The 20,488-nt window shown below is 37.6% G+C and overlaps 1 pseudogene; it reads left to right on the top strand.

The window, feature by feature from the left end:
• Window positions 1–18,506, top strand: part of LOC138308699 (uncharacterized) — a 38,514-nt pseudogene extending 20,008 nt beyond the window's left edge.
• Window positions 18,507–20,488: the final 1,982 nt, after the last annotated feature.

The raw sequence follows: 20,488 nt of genomic DNA, 5'->3' as shown, positions 1-20,488 counted from the left end.
CACTTGAAATTCACATGAAGAAATATTGCCTGTGTAGGACTTCCAGTCTGATGAAATAGTCTGTCAATCAGTCATTTAGCAAAATAATCTGAACATTAATGTAACTTTAATTGTCAAGCATATCCAAATAAAAGGTCAACTATAAGTGTCACTTGCTGAAAAAAAGTATGTCTATAGCCAATGTGATATTCCTCAGCGATTCTCTCTAATGCTTGGTAAATTCGTGTGAAGAATACAGGTCTACGGTACTTAAATCAAGCATGCAATTACAGATCAATAACATAATTATTTTCTTTATATTACTTAGGATGCAACGGAGACAAAAAAGAGCTGATAGAGATGTTCTTGTGAAGGGGACAGATTTATCATCTCTGTCGGTTTCTAAAAGGCGGATACCAAATAAATCAAAACCTACCACTCAAATACAGCCAGGACATACCATTCTTACATTTATTGAGAAAGATATTTTGTTTGTTTGTTTGATTCAATTAACGTCCTATTAACAGGTATGGTTATGTAAGGACGGCCTCCCATGTATGTGATGTGTTGCGTGTATGTTGTGCGAGGTGCGTGTTTTGGGAGACTGCGGTATATTAATGTTGTGTCTTCTTGTATAGTGAAATTTTACTGTATGTTTGATAAGATTCAATTTTTTCCTTTGTTATGAAGAACTTTGTAATTATAACTTTTTAATTCTGTAAAGTATCCGGATCTTTTGTATGTGTATGACTTCAGTTTTACTATACATAATCAAGAGCGCTCAGATGTTTTTCTTGCATGAGTCCGTATAGGTAGTAGTTCAAACCCCATATTTACATTGAACATGCATGGAAATAATCCCGGTCCCAGAAATTCCCTAACCCGAAAGTGTTGCTGGAAACTTTTAAGATAACATTGATGTATATAGCATTATTGTACATACTATTAGTCTCATTGTTCTCGTGTTCTGTTCCTCAAAATTCATGCCAATCAGAGCTTCCCCCCTATCGTGACCATTCTTATATCTTGTCTACTGTATCACACTCCATGCATCTTGTAATGAATTATGATTTACTAGATAATGGTTAAATCTACTAAATTAATTAATATCACAAAGCATGGAGTGTATCTGCATAGATATAAATATCTATTCACTTATATTTGGACATTTTTTGACAATTTCAATTTTGGCAGTCGCACTAATCAAAAACATTTAGTCTATTACTCCACCAATGTTCATTTCTTGCTAATTCTTTTATTACTATTGATTTTATGTATGAATATTGAAAGTAATCCAGGTCCCTTATGCAATCTTGATATTTTCTGTCTAAACATTCGCTCAATACGTAATAAACTGGATATCCTTGAAGCTGAACTTAACGATAAAGATATTATATGCCTAACTGAAAGTCATCTTAATGAAACTATAAATGATAATGACTTGATGCTTAGCTTAGACCCCCCTGCAGGTAGGGCGTTAGAATTGTACCTGCTGCCCCTATTGCATGATCGTAAAAGGCGACTAAATTTAGGATCTTATCTTTTCTCTTCTTCCTAACTGACTTTATCTTTCCTAATGCCTCCCTTGGCATCGCCTCACTTTTGGCCTTGAGTTGAGCGTTCGCCCCTGTGAGGAAGGCTCTGGGTTCTGTCCCCTGGCCGAGACACACCAAAGTCTATAAAAGTGGTAGTTTCTGCTCCTGCTTAGCGCTCAGCATACAGGGAGTGGGACGACTGGTTGGCCCGTTGTCAGTATAATGTGACCGGGTGGGGTGTGTTGCTTGGTGTCTTCGGCGGCATGCTTCAGTGATATAGCACTATAAAAGGGCAATAGTTCCACTATACAAGAAGACACAACACGAATATACCGCAGTCTCCCAAGACACGCACCTCGCACAACATACACGCAACACTACGCATACATGGGAGGCCGTCCTTACATGACCATAGCTGTTAATAGGACGTTAATAAATCAAACAAACAAACAAACAGCTTAGCTTAGAAGAGATCGAGGTCTGCGTCCTGGGGGAGGGATTATAATATACCATAAAGACAATATCACTATGAGAAGAAGAGCAGACTTGGAGAGTAATGAGTTAGAATTATTATGGAAAGAGGAGTCTTTCGGCAATAAAAATATTTTTCAAGGTTGTATATATAGACCTCCTGACAGCAATGTAAATTACTGGAGTAAGCTTGACGATTCACTTGATCGTGTTTCCGATGACTCAAGAAATACAAATGCTGATATAATTATTACTGGTGATATCAATGTAAATATGAATAATATTCAACCAAATTCTCACCTTTGCAGGCTTCTTTCAAAATATGACTTGAATAATTATGTAAATGATCCTACAAGAATTACTCCAGTTTCTTCTATCTCAATTGATATTGTTACGAAAATATGTATCTGCGTTATCTAGGTCAGATTATTGCAATCAGCTGTGTCAGTTACGATTGCCGTTTAAATGTATTATTTATAAATCATTGGCTCTATTTAGTAGAATAATATACCTGAGGTAACTTTATCTTATCATCGTAATAGTCGTTAACACATATTTACATCTATGTATCCAGTAATGCTGTCAGTAGTAATTTAATACGTCCCGTCCTGGGCGCTGACATCTTTGTTTATGATTTGTAATACAAAATATATAGATAGATACGTAGGCCCTCATTGGTTATTGTCTCCGTCAGTTTTTATGTCGCGTTACGTCATTGGTCCGTCCGTCGCTACGCTGGATCCTCAATGTGCATGTGTGTATAGAGGCTCCAGCGAGTTTTCCTCCATCCATCCATCTGTGAAGCTGGTATTTTCGTAGCTCCAGATCCAAGGTAATTTTCACCATACTGGAAACTCAAAATTTATTTATTTAATTGTTTATTTATTTTCAACGGCACCAGGCACGTTAGAAAAACCGATAATTGATATCGGAAACATTTTTATTATTAAGTTATAAAATATTATTAGAGCGTCTGCTAGGGGTTGCCCCGAGTAGCCCCGAGGAGAGCCCCGAGCTCTGCCCCAATCAGGTGCCCCGAATTGGGGTGACGTAACCCCAAACATTCTTGGGGAAAGCCCCGACCAGTGAGGTTAGTTGATGTACTCGATTGTTTGTAAAATCATTAACTTGTCATATTTGTATTAATTTTATATATGATTTAATAAATGTGAGAGTAAATTTATTACAACTCTTTGTTGTTCATTTGCGGGATCCGTCTACCTGGGACGAGGAAATTACTTTGTTTACAATCCAAATGTTTACTTTCCTCCTCCCAGAACGACATATCTTATTCGAACTCTTATTATTGTCTGACTATATAGATCCACTGCCTCCTGTTCCTGAATCTCTCAGTACTCTTAATAATATTTTATTTCAAGAACAGGAGGTGAGGGATCAACTGACTGTATTGAATGATAGAAAGCCTGCAGGATCTGATGAAATTGCACCCAAAATTATCCAACTCCTCTCTCCATCACTTGTAACTCCTCTTGCTTTGTTATTCAATAAAACTATGTCTACAGGCTCTATTCCTCTGTCTTGAAAATTAGCAAATATCAATGCTATATATAAAGGTAAAGGTGATCAATGTTATGTATCCAACTATCGTCCTATTTCCATCACATGTTGCTTTAGTATGATATTAGAAAAAAATATTTTCAAATATTTATATAACCACCTAATCCAATATGAAATTATTACAAAATATCAGTCTGGATTTATCCCAGGTGATTCTACTGTCTACCAACTTCTATCAATGTAGGACTTGAAGTTAGGTCAATATACTGTGACATAAGCAAAGCATTTGATCGAGTTTGGCATCCTGGTTTACTATTCAAACTTGAAATGTATGGGATCAAAGACAATCTCCTTAATTGGTTTAAGGATTATCTCTCAAACCGTAAACATAGGGGCATGACAGAAGGCCTCTGTTCATCTCCACGACAGGTAAGTGCCGGTGTCCCCCCAGGGATCAGTCCTCGGCCCCTTTCTATTTCTTATATATATTAATGGTATCACTGATCGTATAATTAATAAAAAAGATTATTTGCAGATGACACATCTATCTTTAGAGTAATACATACCACTCCAATAGATGCTGCCAATAGCTTATCCAGTGATCTAGTTAATATTGATGTGTGGTCCAAAAAATGGGACATTAAATTTAATCCAAATAAACTCATTAACTTGAAGTCATTAACTTTTAGTCGTAAAAGGACTTTATCCTGATATCTTATTCCAAAATGAAATTGTATCAAACGTAACGTCACATAAACACCTAGGTATATTTTTCTCTGCAGATGGTAAATGGCATCATCACATTGATTATATTAATGATAAAGCATGTAAACGTCTTAATCTACTAAAATCAGTAAAATATAAAATGAGCCGTAAAACACTAGTCACTTTGTATACCTCTTATATTCGATCAATTTTTTTAGATTATGGTGATAACTGTACACAAGAAGCAAATTTACTAGAATTGATACAAATTGAAGCTGCCCGCATTATCACAGGATTGCGTAAGGGAACCTCTCACTATAAACTTTATTGTGAACTTGGTTGGGACACCCTTGCTACAAGACGGAAAAACATAGACTAATACTCCTTTATAAAATTCTCTTTGGAACAACACCAAATTATCTTAATGAACTAATTGAGTCATACTTTAATAATGCCAATCCGTATCTGCTGCGTAATGATAGAATGTTTACTATTCCACTATGCAGAACCAATATCTATGCAAAAAGTTTCATTCCAGCCACATTGAAAGATTATAATGAACTTGCAGCAAGGTATGACCTCACCAGTGTTACATCAATCTATCAGTTTAAAAAACTTTTAAAAATGTATTTAATTGATATCAGATTAGAAAATGTTAATAATAATTATTTTAAAGCTGGCACCAGGAAAAACAATATGTGCACGTATCTGATACTGGGTCACTGCAGGTTACAATGTCGATAAAAATAAATGCTGTTCAAAATTAAAATAAGTTAGCTAAAACATATCCTTGATTCCTCATTGATTTCAATTCAAAATATCAGAGCTTAAAATCTGACAGGTTTTTTTACAGCTTATAAATTATCCGAGTTGGGTAGGTTTTTTCGTTCATAACATGTGTCTTTTTTTGCATATAATTTATTGAAAGATCATTATCTGGTATTTATTTGTTTAAATCTATGTTTAGCATATGTATCATTAGACATGTACATTGAAATATTTTTTGGCTTATAACTCGCTCAATTTTTATTCTAAACATGGACAGTTATGAACGAAAAAGAAAATTAAACAATTTCAAGTATCAGAGTTCAACACAAGATTTACTTATACAATCTTACATTGCTATGATGAAGAATAGACAGCTGTAATATTACTAGTATTTAAAGACAATCAATGTTCAAATTACGTAAACAAACAGAAAAATACAACAATTTCTTGTTCATAACAAGGACATCACATCAATATACCATGGCGGAAAAAGTGCTACTGCAGATTCTTTGTGTAATTTTACAAAACATCTACGTTCTTAACTGGTGTAACGAGTACCTTTTTAATATGTGCCATATCACAAAAGTATAAAAAAGACTGGAACTTTTGTAAAATTCCTGGAATTAGTTTAAACCTGGCAAAAAAGTTTTAATAAAATACTTTCTGTACATTGTTTTCATTCTCTAGGCTACTATCCATGCATTTATGTCAAGGATTAAAACAGTCTGATTTAAAAAAACAAGAGATCCCAGAGGGATCTTGGCGCCCACCAAAGAATGATCTATGTCTGACAACAGAAAGAGGGATCTTTTCCCTGCTTTTCAAACTTTTACTACATACTATATATGAACCTTGAGAAAGATCCTTTCAGTACTTTCTGAGATATGTAGCAGTAACAAACTTCAATTATCAAAAATTCAAGATGGCAACCTGTCGATCATCTTGCTGACCGATCTGTCCCAAAATGCAATATGCACAACTAGGGTCGTAGGGGAACCTACATATGAAATTTGAGAAAGATTCCTTCAGTACTTTCTGGGAAATAGTGTTAACAAACTTTAACTATCAAAATCCAAGATGGCCGCCGGTCGGCTATCTTGTTGACCGATCACTCCCAAAATGCAATATGCACAACTAGGGTTCAAGGGGAACATGAATATGAAATTTGAGAGAGATCCCTTCAGTACTTTCTGAGAAATAGCAGTAACAAACTTTAACTATCAAAATCCAAGATGGCCGTCAGTCGGTCGGCCATCTTGTTGACTGATTGGTCCCAAAATGCAATATGCACAACTAGGGCCCTAGGGGAACCTATATATGAAATTTGAGAAAGATCCCTTCAGTACTTTCTGGGAAATAGCGGTAACAAACTTTAACTATCAAAAGCCAAGATGGCCGCCGGTCGGCCATCATTGTTGACCGATTGGTCCCAAAATGCAATATGCACAACTAGGGCCCTAGGGAAACCTACATATGAAATTTGAGAAAGATCCCTTAAGTACTTTCTGAGAAATAGCGGTAACAAACTTTAACTATCAAAATCCAAGATGGCCGCCAGTCGGCCATCTTGTATCTTGTTGACCGATTGGTCCCAAAATGCAATATGCACAACTAGGGCCCAAGGAGAACCAACATATGAAATTTGAGAAAGATCCCTTCAAAACTTTCTGAGAAATAGCGGTAACAAACTTTAACTATCAAAATCCAAGATGGCCGCCAGTCGGCCATCTTGTTGATCGATTGGTCCCAAAATGCAATATGCACAACTAGGGCCCTAGGGGAACCTACATGTAAAATTTGAGAAAGATCCCTTTAGTACTTTCTGAGAAATAGCGGTAACAAACTTTAACTATCAAAATCCAAGATGGCCGTCAGTCGGTCGGCCATCTTGTTGACTGATTGGTCCCAAAATGCAATATGCACAACTAGGGCCCTAGGGGAACCTATATATGAAATTTGAGAAAGATCCCTTCAGTACTTTCTGGGAAATAGCGGTAACAAACTTTAACTATCAAAATCCAAGATGGCCGCCAGTCGGCCATCATTGTTGACCGATTGGTCCCAAAATGCAATATGCACAACTAGGGCCCTAGGGAAACCTACATATGAAATTTGAGAAAGATCCCTTAAGTACTTTCTGAGAAATAGCGGTAACAAACTTTAACTATCAAAATCCAAGATGGCCGCCAGTCGGCCATCTTGTTGACCGATTGGTCCCAAAATGCAATATGCACAACTAGGGCCCTAGGGGAACCTACATGTAAAATTTGAGAAAGATCCCTTTAGTACTTTCTGAGAAATAGCGGTAACAAACTTTAAGTATCAAAATCCAAGATGGCCGCCAGTCGGCCATCTTGTTGACCGATTGATCCCAAAATGCAATATGCACAACTAGGGCCCTAGGGGAACCTGCATGTGAAATTTGAGAAAGATCCCTTCTCTACTTTCTGAGAAATAGCGGTAACAAACTTTAACTATCAAAATCCAAGATGGCCGCCAGTCGGCCATCATTGTTGACCGATTGGTCCCAAAATGCAATATGCACAACTAGGGCCCTAGGGAAACCTACATATGAAATTTGAGAAAGATCCCTTAAGTACTTTCTGAGAAATAGCGGTAACAAACTTTAACTATCAAAATCCAAGATGGCCGCCAGTCGGCCATCTTGTTGACCGATTGGTCCCAAAATGCAATATGCACAACTAGGCCCCTAGGGAAACCTACATATGAAATTTGAGAAAGATCCCTTCAGTACTTTCTGGGAAATAGCGGTAACAAACTTTAACTATCAAAATCCAAGATGGCCGCCAGTCGGCCATCTTGTTGACCGATTGGTCCCAAAATGCAATATGCACAACTAGGCCCCTAGGGAAACCTACATATGAAATTTGAGAAAGATCCCTTAAGTACTTTCTGAGAAATAGCGGTAACAAACTTTAACTATCAAAATCCAAGATGGCCGCCAGTCGGCCATCTTGTTGACCGATTGGTCCCAAAATGCAATATGCACAACTAGGGCCCTAGGGGAACCTACATGTAAAATTTGAGAAAGATCCCTTTAGTTATTTCTGAGAAATAGCGGTAACAAACTTTAACTATCAAAATCCAAGATGGCCGCCAGTCGGCCATCTTGTTGACCGATTGGTCCCAAAATGCAATATGCACAACTAGGGCCCTAGGGAAACCTACATGTGAAATTTGAGAAAGATCCCTTAAGTACTTTCTGAGAAATAGCGGTAACAAACTTTAACTATCAAAATCCAAGATGGCCGCCAGTCGGCCATCTTGTTGACCGATTGGTCCCAAAATGCAATATGCACAACTAGGGCCCTAGGGAAACCTACATATGAAATTTGAGAAAGATCCCTTCAGTACTTTCTGGGAAATAGCGGTAACAAACTTTAACTATCAAAATCCAAGATGGCCGCCAGTCGGCCATCTTGTTGACCGATTGGTCCCAAAATGCAATATGCACAACTAGGCCCCTAGGGAAACCTACATATGAAATTTGAGAAAGATCCCTTAAGTACTTTCTGAGAAATAGCGGTAACAAACTTTAACTATCAAAATCCAAGATGGCCGCCAGTCGGCCATCTTGTTGACCGATTGATCCCAAAATGCAATATGCACAACTAGGGCCCTAGGGGAACCTGCATGTGAAATTTGAGAAAGATCCCTTCTGTACTTTCTGAGAAATAGCGGTAACAAACTTTAACTATCAAAATCCAAGATGGCCGCCAGTCGGCCATCTTGTTGACCGATTGATCCCAACTTTCTGAGAAATAGCGGTAACAAGAATTGTTAACGGACGGACGGACGGAAGGACGGACGGACGGACGACGGACCACGGACGAAAGGCGATTTGAATAGCCCACCATCTGATGATGGTGGGCTAACAACACAGTTTTGATAAATAATTCAAGTCTCTCTAATAAATTGTTTAAGAATTTAATCAAATGAAACAGATTATAATTTGTAGAATGTGTCGCGCGGATCAGGTCACTGCAGCTTAGATCGTGCACGTGCCTGGCTGGAGGTGATCATAGGTCTGAAAAAATATAAACCATTTTTTTGTCAAAACTTAATATAACATTTCACAACAATTATATTTACACAAATAACTTCAGGTTAGGTAAATCTTATTGAATCATTACACCATATTATTTGCATCACAATCGACTGAAATGAATTCCACATCATCAACATGAGGGCAGTATACGACTATGTAATTCTACAAATATGGACAGCAGGATTAACTTACATAATTTGTGTATGAACATTAAACAAACTGAGTGTGTTATATGGATTATATTTACCCCTAAATACATAAACGAACCTCTGGCCACGCATTTCCAAATCTGGAGGGAGAAGACGGCCAATAACATCTTCAAAAAGAATGGTGTGTCTTGTCTCCTGGAGCTGCCAATTACCATGGTGTCCACATACGTGGTGAAAATAATGGACCCATGGCCATTGATCCACCTGAACATACAATTTATACAGATCTAATTATCTTTCAGAGTAGAAACAAAATATTAAATTATAGATACAAAATATATTTATAGTTTACACAATTTTATGTTTGTGATTTCAAAAAGGTTTTAATTAGAGAATAATGCGCGAACGTCTCTTTAGCAAAAATATACCATGATGTACAGTAAATCAGTAAGATGTGGCTAGTAACTTTAACCTTTTTGCCACGATTTGTGTTGGTTAGAGCGATGTTTTTGCGAAGACAGTGCAGCTAGCTAGCCTTTACAATTTCAAGACCTGTAGAATAATTTTAAAATGCTTAACTTGTTTGCAGCATACTGTAATATTTTTCCTTTCTGTTTAAATTTGATATAATCTAGATAGTTTGAATACATTGCAAGCCTAAAAATTGCTTGATAAAATATAGCATACATGTAATTACATAATTGTTATTATATGAACAAGTCAGAGTATTATTCTTTATTGAAAAGAAGAATGGATAAAGGATATAGAATGCTTTAAATATTGACATATCAAGAACATTTGAAAATATCCACAATTCTAAATCAATAACTTATTAACTGTAACAATCAAACTTGTGGGTGTGTTACAACAGAACAAAAGTAACAAAACATGTTCAACAATTACAACTGCAGGATATATTTCTGTGCCATGTTGCACTTTAATATATGTGCCTTCTGTGAAGCTGTGGATTGAAAACGTCACATTAATCAAAACCACTTCTATTAACCATATGTGTGATGACACCATATTTTTTCTTTTTCATGTCATAATATCTAGAACTGACCTTGTTGTTTTGATGGTATGTCCTCCTGCTGATGCTAAGACAACTCCAGCAGATGGACAGATTGTTTCAAAGGATGAATGTCTAACTCCGGTTGCTGGGTAACCATGGATATATCAGGCTGTTGAACTGGTTCCACATGATCCTCCTCCTGCTGATGCTAAGACAACTCCAGCAGATGGACAGATTGTTCCAAAGGATGAATGTCTAACTCCGGTTGCTGGGTAACCATGGATATCTCAGGCTGTTGAACTGGTTCCACATGATCCTCCTCCTGCTGATGCATAGACAACTCCGGCAGATGGACAGATTGTTCCAAAGGATGGATGTCTAACTCCGGTTGCTGGGTAACCATGGATATCTCAGGCTGTTGAACTGGTTCCACATGATCCTCCTCCTGCTGATGCTAAGACAACTCCAGCAGATGGACAGATTGTTTCAAAGGATGGATGTCTAACTCCAGTTGCGGGGTAACCATGGATATCTCAGGCTGTTGAACTGGTTCCACATGATCCTCCTCCTGCTGATGCTAAGACAACTCCGGCAGATGGACAGATTGTTCCAAACGATGGAAGTCTAACTCCGGTTGCGGGGTAACCACGGATATCTCAGGCTGTTGAACTGGTTCCACATGATCCTGAAATTTATTGCAATACTGTTAGTCTGTCAGTCATGGAGAAAGATATCCATAGGAAAATTAAAGAATGTAAAGCCCTGATTCCTGACATAGTCTGAAACTAGTGTTGTATCCAAGAACATTGTAATTGTGTATAATACATATACATGAACAAACACTCTTGCATAATGTTTCTTGGTTGGTTCTCTACTGAAGACCAGATAAAATTCCCAAAGGGGTTTTTGAGATTTGAATCAATCAGTGTCGTAAACTTTTAACATCAATAGTTGGAAAGTCTTATTTTTTTCATACAGTACACGAGTAGATTACATGTGTAACCGGTATATATTTAAATATTTGTGAAAGTGACAACATTCTATTTTGGGGATTATTCAGAGTTCATGAAAAGTTTCAATATACATATATCGAAATGCATAACACAAACCTTTCTCCATTCTGCAAAAGGGCACATGTAGATAGGAGAATCGAGGATATCATGGTTTTGAGGCTAAAACATAAAAGGAAATACAAATCTAAGAACTTTAATTTACTGAACAAATTCTACAAATATGTCTGATAACATACATGCATAAATGTATCTATGTGTTAAATTTAATAAGCAAGCAGACAAAAAAGTAATCAATCTGCAGTCAAACTCCCAGTAACCCAGATGATTTGAATTTGTGCGGCATGCAAGATCCTTGATTAATTAAACACCACGATAAATCAAAAATAAGATAGTCACATCAAGACTCTCCAAGATCCCTGTAAATCCTGAAATAAAATTCATCACTATTCACTACATTGCTGTCTAGATTGTTTTCTTCTAAGTCACTGAGAGGTTGTTCCTAGCTTGATGATGAATCATATTCACATTAAGATTCTTTACTTTCTTCAGAAGATTCTGACTCTCTAAGAATTCTGGCTCCCGTTCCTCTACCACGACCTCTGCTACAGCTTCTGCCTCTGCCACGGCCTCTGACCCTTCCTCTTCCAACGCCTCCAGTACCCTGAAATCCCCTCCTAATGCCTGTTCCGACTGCGTTCCTGCGATTTGAGTGCTGATTCACTGTTAGATCTTCGTTTAAACAAACATGGGTTTTGACTGTCCCCATAGCAGCTGGCACAGAAACAACTACGTTCTCTTCCGGAAATAACAAATGGTTCAATGCCCCGAATTGAGTGGTATTTTCTTGTATCCTTAAGTGGCATGACGTTCATTCTTTGCTGGTTGCTCCTGTTTATTTCATTTTTTCCAACGAACAAAAATCTTCTTCTCGAATGGACAATGTTGCAAGCCTCCCTCTTTCGGCAAAGCAGGATTTTTTGGCAGAAATAAAAAAACTCCTTCGGTGACAAAATTGTCTCCCCGCCTGCAGCTACAGCCGCTTTTGCACATTTCTTCCAATACTCCTATTTCCCTGTCGCATGACCCTTTTCCATGCCTGTTACCGAAAAAATGCTTTTCAGTTTTGACGCCCATGTCAGGCTCCGAAAAAGAGCAATTAACAAAATTGATTTTATTTTTGTATTGTGTTGGGGCTCCATCTGGAAACTGTACAAAATTTGTTAAGGAGTTTCCACTCTCTTCCTTTAAGAGATTGATAGCGAGTTCAACAAAATGCTGGACCCCGTGATAGTCAGGTTTAAGGTCATCACTGATGACAACAATAGAGTCTGTCACTGTTTTTGGAATTTCATCACACTCCTGGCATTTGTATGATGCTACAACTGAATGAATGGTGCACTTAACATTGTTCCAGTGAAATCCTTGTGGTGCATCTTGGGCCTTGCATGTAAAATTTTCTGCGTAACCCATACATAGTACAGCTGTATTACAAGGAGGATTGTCCGATAGAGCTTTATATTGGTCATATCGCCACTTGGCATTAAAGAGGTGCTTAGATAGCATTCCCATTTTCATCTCCAAGGCTTCAACAAGTCCTTCTGTAACACTCTCCTTCTTCATTTTTTCTAGCCTCCTATTGCCTCCCATTTCCCACTGCCACCAGGTAACTGGAGTGTGTATAGTGTTGATATCAAGAATTGGTAGCAAATGCGCCCGAAGCTTGCTTACTTCACACTTATCACAATCTCGATCCAGACAGGCTTTTGTTATAAAGACCATCTTCTTTTGGGAATAGAGTAAGACGAGAGGCTGCATATCGGTTCGAAATACTGCAGTCTTTTCCTGTAGTTTGTGTAACTGTATTGATGGACTTTAACAGCAGATCAATGTTCAAACAATATTCACATAGACATTCTCTAAATCTATGACTAGTGTAGGGTAGAATATGTCCTGGCCTCTCCCTCACGTAACTGACAGGTTTTTCCACTTCCCTTGCATATCTGTCATAGGTTGACTTCAATGAGTTTTCAAGAATGTTTCTTCCGTGGTACTCACCACCCTGCTTTATCACACCTCGCACATCTGGAATGGCCTTGCTTGATGTGTCGTAGAATTGGGTAATAGTGCTTCTTGACACTTCTGATAGAGCATCTTTGCGTTTCTTCCTTGCATCTTCCCAACCATTCTGACTAGACTTGTCAATCCTCTTGGCAAGTTTTCGAGATATTCCTACTGCTTTGTAGCTGGCAATTTTGACTTTCATTGCACAAGTCAGAATTCTTCGCATCCTTATATCCTTTTGGCTTCTTTTAAGTCGTAGAGCAGTGAAAACAGAATTGTCTGATTCCGTAATATCTAATGCCAATCTTTTTTTTTTGCTTTTGTTTTTGGACTTGAGATTTCAAGCTTTTCTCGAATGCTCCTTTTTGTATTAGGGCTTGTATGGTTAATGGCTGCCTCTATTGCAGCTGCCTTCAACGCAGGATTGTTGGGCATGGCATTCATGCATTCCAAAAGTTTTTGCTTTTGTCGTGACTTGGCAATTTTGAATGCAGGTTTTGTGTTAGGTGTGAGTGTGGTGTCAGCTGTCAGCATGTTATCTGTTTTACGATTTACAACAGCATCTGGTTGGATTCTTCAAGCATTTTCTTTATTTCTTCTTTTAGCATTGATTGCGTTTTTCTTTTGACGACTCATGTTCTGTCTTTGCTTTCTTTTTTGTTCTCGCCATTTCTCCCTTCTCTGTTCCTGGTTTTTTTCACACATTTGCCACTTGCTTTCAAATTTTCTCTGTATTTCTTTTGTCGCAGTCTTTGCCACTCTCTGTTTCTGTCTTTTGCAGCTTCAGACTGTCTATTTTCCCTGTAGGATTTGATCTGTGCTGTTTCTGATTTCTGGTGCATTTTGTACTCCTCTTTATTGGTCTTCAGTTGTTTTCGGTATTCTTTGCACCATTCTTTAGATATTTTTTGTTCACGAGGTGATAAATTGATCCGCAGAGTAGGTTTTGTTTTTCTTTGTCCAACAGACAGCATCTGAAAACATAGAGAACCTAATATAAACATGACATATATTGCACCCCATTGTGTGTACTTTTGCAGAGAAAGGCAATACTACAAATGTTGTTTATATTCTAACAAGAGATCCCAGAGGGATCTTGGCGTCCACCAAAGAATGATCAATGTCTGACAATGGAAAGAAGGATCTTTTCCCTGCTTTTCAAACTTTTTCAAACACACTACATATAAAATTTGAGACAGATCGCTATAGTACTTTCTAAGAAATAGTGGTAACAAACTTCAACAATGAAATCTAAGATGACGGCCGGTTGCCTATCTTGTTTACCGATCAGTCCCAAAAGGCATTATGCATCAGTCCTAAAAGGTACTATGCACAACTAGGGTACAAGGGGAACATATGCATGGAATTTGAGAAAGATCCCCTCAGTACTTTCTGAGAAATAGCGATAACAAACTTTAACTATCAAAATCCAAAATGGCCGTCAGTCGGCCATCTTGTTTACCGATCGGTCCCAAAATACAATATGCACAACTAGGATCCTAGGGGAACCTGTATATGAAATTTGAGAAAGATCCCTTCAGCACTTTTTGAGAAATAGCGGTAACAAACTTCAACTATCAAAATCCAAGATGGCCGCTGGTCGGCCATCTTGTTCATCGATCGGTCCCAAAATGCAATATGCACAACTAGAGTCCTATGGGAACCTATTTATGAAATTTGAGAAAGATCCCTTCAGTACTTTTTGAGAAATAGCGGTAACAAACTTTAACTATCAAAATCCAAGATGGCCGCCTGTTGGCCATCTTGTTCACCGATCGGTCCCAAAATACAATATGCATAACTAGGGTCCTAGGGGAACTTGTATATGAAATTTGATAAAGATCCCTTCAGCACTTTTTGAGAAATAGCCGTAACAAACTTTAACTATCAAAATCCAAGATGACCGCCTGTCGGCCATCTTGTTCACTGATCGGTCCCAAAATGCAATATGCACAACAAGGGTCCTAGGGGAACCTACATATGAAATTTGAAAAAGATCTCTTTAGCATTTTCTGAGAAAGAGCGGTAACAAGAATTGTTAACGGACGGACGGACGACTGGCCCTGACGAAAGACGATTTGAATAGCCCACCATCTGATGATGGTGGGCTAAAAAGTCATGAAACATAAATTTGCTTCATAACAATCACAGGGTCCAAGAAAAGCAAAACAATCCTTTAGCATATATGTATAATTAACATTTATTTGGTGGTATATATATTTTTATAATATTTATATTGGTAACTCTTCAATTATTCAATTATTTCAAAAATATCATACATATTAATTTTGTTCATATGAACAAAATTAATATGTATGATATGCAACAAATTAATATGTATGATATGTAACAAGACTTCTGAATGTAAAACATAAATGCAATACATTTTACTAAAGGTAAAACGCATCTAAAAAGATGTCTTTGTGAAATCTGAATGAAAACAATAAAATAGAAAAAAAAAAAAATCATAACGTTGACACCAAGAAATATGTCCATGGTTATGAACGATACATAATGTTTAAAAGATTCAATAATTATTTGCAGACCTGAGGATTATTTCCAATTATACAATTTTTTATTTACATTCAAATTTATTGAAAGATTTGTATCATAAAAAACACCTCTGTTTTCTACTCCTTTGTGTATTAATAAAAGGACTTCTTGTAAATTCTCAATGTTATTGTCTTGCATGTTTTTCTGATATACCCAACAATTCTCTATTTATGTTATTGAAAAAATAATGTTGTTTGTAATATGGTCACAACAATACAATTAATGTTTAGAATTCTATGACATTTTTATTTTCGTTCATAACTAGGACACTTAAATATTCACGTTCATAACATGGGAGTACCTCAAAAGATGTCAGGGTTATGAACAAGGGTAAACCACAGGTTTACGACGCGCGCGCAAAAAAAAAATAAAAAAAAAATACTAAAAATACTGAAAGGTTGTTTACTTAGCCCTGTATCCCATTTAAAGAAAATGGGGTAATTAATTTTAAAATGCTCTGAACACCACAAAAATCATCCGATCTGAATATTTTTTAGCTTACATTGAAGACAATTCCTTACTGGTCACTATGGTATATATGATGGGATTATGGATTATTTCATATCGAAAGTTGAATTACGAGGATTCGTGTAAAAATCGTTAGTCGAGAAGAACACGCTACATCCCCAGGTCATGATTCCCTAATGAGCACAGACCGAATAAAATCGCCATCTATTCAACGAATGCATCCCTGAAGTGCATATCCTCAATATGGTCACTACGTCCAATTTTTGTGATAATCTTCACCTTCAAATTAAACTCTATTAAAATATTTCTCATTTGTGAATCACATTTTAAGAAATCATCGACAGTTGTCATCGTTTCAAACAAATATTGTCAACTTACCCTTCAATTTTCGTTCATAACCACCGCTGATACGGCCCGGACTCCGGCAGTGTAGTAGTAACTGTCATGAACACAGGTGGACCAGCTGGGAATGTGGTTGTATACGTCATCACGTTATGGGTACTGGGTATTCTAATTATAGAAAGGATTCCTCGCCTTTTAACAAATGTGTTGCAGTTCGTCGAACGAGTTTTGTTCATAACAACAGGACACGGTATCTTACGGGATCGATCAAAACAGATTATTGGAGACAATCGATCATCAATATTAACGGGAAGTGTTTTAATATGTTTAATATTACTACACCTTATATTTACGGATATTAAAATAACGAAGAACAAGACAAGAAGATAACAACACATAAAAGATTATTCTTCCTTGCCGCGGACACGGCCAGTTATGAACAAAAAAATATTTCAATGTGCTTATATTGTCATATAATATTTATGTTTCAGAACAAAATATTACTGGGTTTCTAAATCAACATGTCTCTTTTTAAAAACCGCCAAGTGACATGGTGTCATTGATTTCAATACTAAAATTTTTGGGTATGAAGATGACATCAATTTTCGTATTTTTTCTGGACTTTTTTAGAAATTAAATTCAACTCCCACACATTTATATTTTTGTGTGTGGTTCTTTTAGATTGTATTTTTATTTATCTTTAAACTTGTACAGGATTGTTTTTGAAAGAAAGAGCCAAATTCTATAAAAAAATGCTTTTTGATGTCCTGATGGTATTGTACCCAGTATAAAATATGTGCATACATACTCTTTTGACAGTTAAGAAACAATATGAGGAATCTTAACTTTGACAACGGGCGAACCATTCGTCCCACTCCCTGTATGCTGAGCGCTAAGCAGGAGCAGAAACTACCACTTTTATAGACTTTGGTGTGTCTCGGCCAGGGGACAGAACCCAGAGCCTTCCTCACAGGGGCGAACGCTCAATCCAAGGCCAAAAGTGAGGCGGTGCCTAGGGAGGCATTAGGAAAGATAAAGTCAGTTAGGAAGAAGAGAAAAGATAAGATCATAAATTTAGTCGCCTTTTACGATCATGCAATAGGTGCAGCAGGTACAATTCTAACGCCCTACCTAGATTTAGTTTGTTTGTTTGATTAATTAACGTCCTATTAACAGCTATGGTCATGTAAGGACGGCCTTCCATGCATGCAGTGTGTTGCGTGTATGTTGTGCGAGGTGCGTGTTTTGGGAGACTGCGGTATATTCATGTTGTGTCTTCTTGTATAGTGGAACTGTTGCCCTTTTTATAGTGCTATATCACTGAAGCATGCCGCCTAAGACACCAAGCAACACACCCCACCCGGTCACATTATACTGACAACGGGCGAAGGCCAGTTAAGAAAAAGGCCAAGAAAGAGGATACCAGCCCCAGCCATACAACCTGCAATGTTGCCAGCAGCAGCCATACGACCTGCAATGTTGCCAGCTGCAGTCATACCACCGGCAATGTTGCCAGCTCCAGCCATTCAACCGGCAATGTTACCAGCTGCAGGCCAACCACAAATTCCTCAATGGTCACCAATGATATGGCAGCTGCCATCTCAACAAACTGTGCCAGTTGTCTCCTCCAATTTCACAAGACAACAACAGTGGAGACAAAGGCAGACAACAATAGAAGACCAGGAGAGGATGGAGAGAGGAGAGCCTCCTGTAAAAAGACATAAAACATTACATAGATATATTTGCAAAGCCTGTGGGAAAGAAAAGACTTCGCAAACTGGCCACACACAAACCAAGGCCAAGTGGTATTGTCCATCAATGGGTATGAGTTTGGAGGAATGGCGTGGACAATTGAAAAAATGATATGCTTCTATGCTTGTTTTTGCATTTTCTTTATTGAAAATGTTTATGCAAAAACACTTATTTTATTAAATGTTTACAACAATCCTGCTCTGGTGAGGTTTCAATCTCATGGGAAATCTTGTCTCAACATTAAGATTTTCAAAAAATAATTATCATGATTTGTAGCAAGGCGCAATATAAATAATATATCAAAAAATGAAACATCTATTCCTTGTTGCATGAACACTTTGGGGCAAAATTAGAAAAGGTGCATTTCTTATATTTTGTCAAGAGGTATAATTTCAAATTTTACTTCAATAATTCTGCTTTTGTTTGTTTGTTTGATTAATTAACGTCCTATTAACAGCTATGGTCATGTAAGGACGGCCTCCCATGTTTGCGGTGTGTTGCGTGTATGTTGTGTGCGGTGTGTGTTTTGGGAGACTGTGGTATGTTCGTGTTGTGTCTTCTTGTATAGTGGAACTGTTGCCCTTATATAGTGCTATATCACTGAAGCATGCCGCCGAAGACACCAAGCAACACAATCCACCCGGTCACATTATACTGACAACGGGCGAACCAGTCGTCCCTCTCCCTGTATGCTGAGCGCTTAGCAGGAGCAGAAACTACCACTTTTACAGACTTTGGTGTGTCTCGGCCAGGGGACAGAACCCAGAGCCTTCCTCACAGGGGCGAACGCTCATGACTTTCAAAATAAAAAATAGCATTTTTCACATAAAACACAAAAGCAAATGAAGATGGTGTCGATTAATAAGATTTACTGTATGACGGATTGATTTATGATGAACTGACCGTTACCGTTACTGTGCTGTAGGCCTACCAACGAAACCTGCCTGCCAGGTTGTAACGGGATGAGCATATTGTTCAGCTTGGGTGGGCACAGAACACAACACAATGTATTTACATTATTTAATTACACTATATACTTTGACCCACAGCCACAAATACAATGCAACAACTCTCTCGCCACCATATATATCTATATATAGACATCAAAAATTAGCACATATAAACATCTACACGTAATAAGTTCCTTAGCTGGACGGGCAGAGTTCCGTCAATGTCACTAAATGACTCAAGAACAGTGGAGGCAGTAATCCTCCACAGTTAACTCACACAGATGGGCAGATATCCATCATAGAACAGTCAATCTCCGATATCCCCGATATTTTATATGCACAAGACCTGGCAGATCACTCTACGGAAGGTACTAGGACAATCATTTAATAATTCACCATCTGATTCCTTATTCCGCTGTCAGGCCTCGACCATGTTACGGCTCACCCAGGACGGGTAACCAGGACGGGTAACTACAATATACCATAAATATACCCCTAAATACCCGATATAACGTCAGTCTAGGTATTTAGACAATCATACAAACTTGAAATAATTCATATTTACATACATTAACTAAACCTTAAAGTTGTATTGCTGCTAATTTCACTGTAACGATATGTAACTTAAACATTTGATATTTAAACATTGACATGTAACTTGATGATTTAGCTCCCCAAAAGTATATGTTGGCCTGTAAGAGAGCCGGAACCTAGGAATCACATATTCCTGGTTTTGAATAAAGCGCCTTCAATCATCGCCATGTTCAGTGACTTCGGGTTTTGTCGGATTCCTAATCGTATCACGTGACTGACGTTCGACACGACCTGCACGTGGTGAGCCAGGTAACTAGCGTAAGCACACATGTGTTTGTTTACGTTTTCCTTTTCCTTCTGGCCTATATGAGCAAATCATGCTAGTATATGTCCACAGATTGAGTATTTGAAACATCCAATTTACACATTACCGTAAAATGTTGTGTGTATCAAATATTGTAATGTGCGATCATTATTTTCTTTGTAGATAAGAGTCTGATGAGGTCGACCACATATTTTGTTTATGAAAAATAGTTGATATTTTTTCTTGGTTTCACAACTCTCGTTTTACTTCGAGATTGTCACGACGATGTTCGGAAGAGTTCGGAA

The sequence above is a fragment of the Argopecten irradians genome, chromosome 15 (assembly GCF_041381155.1).
Source record: "Argopecten irradians isolate NY chromosome 15, Ai_NY, whole genome shotgun sequence".
Classification (NCBI taxonomy): Eukaryota; Metazoa; Mollusca; class Bivalvia; order Pectinida; family Pectinidae; genus Argopecten; species Argopecten irradians.
Note: the sequence above shows the minus strand (reverse complement) of the source record. Positions and strands in the feature narration are given on the sequence as shown.